Genomic DNA, 3591 nt, shown 5'->3' with positions numbered 1-3591 from the left:
CCACGAAGCTGGCAACAACTCATTTGGGTGGCAGATCCATAACTTTTCAATGAGCCATAAAATTGCCCACTTACGTGGTAAGAAAAACAAATGGATTCAATTTGCCTGAGTTTACAGTTAAAATAAAACATGACAAATCACAACACCGCTGATGCTGTAGTTCCTCCTTATAATATATATTTTAGAACTTTTTGCTTTGTCATCGATCACGAAAAACGGTTCATTCTAAATGTCCGCGCGATTCCGGTTCCGAGTCGGTTAGCAGATCTGCTCTATTTCTTAAAAGGACAAAATTCTAGCAAAGACAAATTTGTTAAGATTAGATTAGACTTTCAGTGGGACGAAAATTTACGTACAAACTTAGCAAATAACGTGAATTATACAACATTCACATTGATCTGATATACGTGAAGACAAAATGATTCAACTGACAGGAGACAAGGACATGACTAATCAAAGCTACTGTAACAAGCCACAGGTGATATGATGGGAACCCGGTAAGGGCGTGGCACCGCCCACATAGAAACAACAAAACACACGTATAAGAGCACGCCCTCTGTTGGTCAGGCCGGGGACTGACAGATTTCCTGAAAAGATTGTTTCAATAAAAGGACAGTCTTTTAGGCCAGAGTAATACAGGACACTGAATTGTGGACATTTATACTGTACATATGTACATGATACTCTCAGCATCTTCTGTTGCTTTGTGGTTTACTTGAAGCTTTCAGATCAGATCTGTGTGCTCTATATATTTGCAGACAATTGATTGTACAGAGGGGGGCACGGTGGCTTAGTGGTTAGCACGTTCGCCTCACACCTCCAGGGTTGGGGGTTCGATTCCCGCCTCCGCCTTGTGTGTGTGGAGTTTGCATGTTCTCCCTGTGCCTCGGGGGTTTCCTCCCCCGGTCCAAAGACATGCATGGTAGGTTGATTGGCATCTCTGGAAAATTGTCCGTAGTGTGTGATTGCGTGAGTGAATGAGAGTGTGTGTGTGTGTGCCCTGTGATGGGTTGGCACTCCGTCCAGGGTGTATCCTGCCTTGATGCCCGATGACGCCTGAGATAGGCACAGGCTCCCCGTGACCCGAGGTAGTTCGGATAAGCGGTAGAAAATAAATGAATGAATGATTGTACGGATTATTATTATGTCTTTAGGATTTGTTTATTCGTTTTTGTTTTTTTTGAAGAATTACTTGTATATTTTTAATGGACTGTGGTAACTTGGAGAAAAAGCCTCTGTCTACAATGGTAGGCCCTTTCACTGCTACAGGTCTGCACCACATTATTTCCTCATTATCCATAAAAGCAGCCAGTCTGAGGTTTCAATCGTTCACATTGTTTAAAGAAACAGTCATGTCTTTTTTGACCTGAATAGTTAATACAGCGAATTAAAAATTAAGCACATATGTTTCTAATCAATAATTGTTTTTTTTATTGAGGTCTGATTTGCCAAAAGAATCGTCCTGGTTGTATATTAACTCAACTCTACATCCTTTGTTGCTTTCACTTGAGCTTGTGGGTTTCACTTCTCCTTCACGTTAACACTCACATTTACATATCTGTATAATTAACATATAAGAGAAATGATCTTCAGGCTCACCTTTTTACTCCTAACCTTTGGTCCTTCTATGATGATTGCCTCCTCCAGACCTTATATCCCTACCACTATGTAATTAAACTGTTTTTTTCAGCTTCCTGTGTGTTATCAGTTTGGTTTGTATTGTGATAACACAGGGTGTGAACTCCTTCCTCAGGAGGTAGCAAACTTACTTTTTAACTGTAGACTGACATGACACCTTAGCTGTAATCGATCGTAGTGGCGCGGTTTTAGGCGTGATCGTACAAAAATATTTCTTTAGGCTTTTGAGGGTTTAACCAGGTTATATATTTGTATTGTGTAACAATAGGCAGTAAAATTTATGGCCAGGGAAAGCCATGTTTGCTCCTCTGATAGTACAAACATAAATCCACACTAATCTAGCATGATTCTTCATTACAGAATATCATCAAACTGATTCCTCTGATGCTCCTAGTCTTGGTGATGACTAGTACCCCTTTTCCATCAAAAAGAACCGGGTGCTGGTTCAGAGCTAGCGCTGGTGCTGGTTCAAAGATGGTTCCACTGGCGAACCTTCTAAGAACCATCGGTTAGAGAGCATCACAGAGCCGAATCTGACGTCACTGTATATGTATCACGTTACACAGCAACGTTAGCGCAGCAGCGACAAACACAAACACAACATCAACAATGGCGGATGTTGCTTTACTGTTAATGCTCATGGCTTTGTGAACCTACATCGGCATCCAAACGTGGCGAATCCAACATGTACGTGCAGCTCCATGTAATCTGTATAAACGGAGGTTGTTATCGAGAAAGTACATAACGTTATTTTATCATTAACACAGAAAAAAGTTAGCCTTAGCATGTAGCTACCTACTATCATGTGTGCTGATAATGTATCATATCGCGGTAAAGTAAAAGTGTATTAAACATTAGTATACTTAAGCTACATTATCAAATGCGCTAACAGTAGCCCCGCCCACAGCCCCGCCCACAGCCCCTGACACAAGCGGTTCTTAAGTCTAGACCAGCAACGTTTTGGTGCTACTTAAGAACCACTTTTCCTGGTTCAGAGCCGGTGCTTTGGCTGTCGAAAAAGAAAGAACTGGTTCTAAATTAGGCTCCGTAAATTGTCCGTAGTGTGTGATTGCGTGAGTGAATGAGAGTGTGTGTGTGTGCCCTGCGATGAGTTGGCACTCCGTCCAGGGTGTATCCTGCCTTGATGCCCGATGACGCCTGAGATAGGCACAGGCTCCCCGTGACCCGAGGTAGTTCAGATAAGCGGTAGAAAATGTGTGAGTGAGTGATTGTACAGATTCTTATTATGTCTTTAGGATTTGTTCATTTGTTTTTTTCTGAAGAATTACTCATATATTTTTAATGGACTGTAGACAAAAAGCCTCTGTCTACAATGGTAGGCCCTTTCACTGCTACAGGTCTGCGGCACATTAATTCCTCATTCGCCGCCTTGGCTGTCGAAAAAGAAAGTACTGGTTCTAAATTAGGCTCCGAACCAGCACTCAAAATAGCTGAGTATCTGTAGACTGTAGGACTGGATTTATAAATAATGACAACACACTACAGGCACAAATCTGTCCTGACATGGGTTTGTTTTTTATTCTAATTTTCCCCTATACTTGATTCTGCACCCAGTACCAATTTTGGGCCAATAATCTCTGGTTCATACTTCTCTGGAACAAGATGCCAGAGATTTTGGCAGGTCAAAAGACACTGGCAAGAATTCTAGGAAAAATGTTACTGGAAAAAAATTCTAGACCTATTCATAAATACAATGACTCACTCCCTCACTATACCTTCACTCCATGACTGACCACACAAACCTTAACCCAAACCAAAAGGCTGCCAAAGAGTCTAACTAACATCCAAGCTGCAACACAAACTAAAGTTCATGCAACAAGTATCGGTCCGAATGAGAACAGAGAGCAAAAGACCATTCATAATGAGCAATAGCCTTCACCTCTGCAGAGCGGAGAGAGTATGGAGTCTGCTGTTAAATTACTGTAAGCTCCA

This window comes from Tachysurus vachellii, chromosome 11 (assembly GCF_030014155.1).
Source record: "Tachysurus vachellii isolate PV-2020 chromosome 11, HZAU_Pvac_v1, whole genome shotgun sequence".
Taxonomy (NCBI): Eukaryota; Metazoa; Chordata; class Actinopteri; order Siluriformes; family Bagridae; genus Tachysurus; species Tachysurus vachellii.
This window is presented reverse-complemented; position numbering follows the sequence as displayed.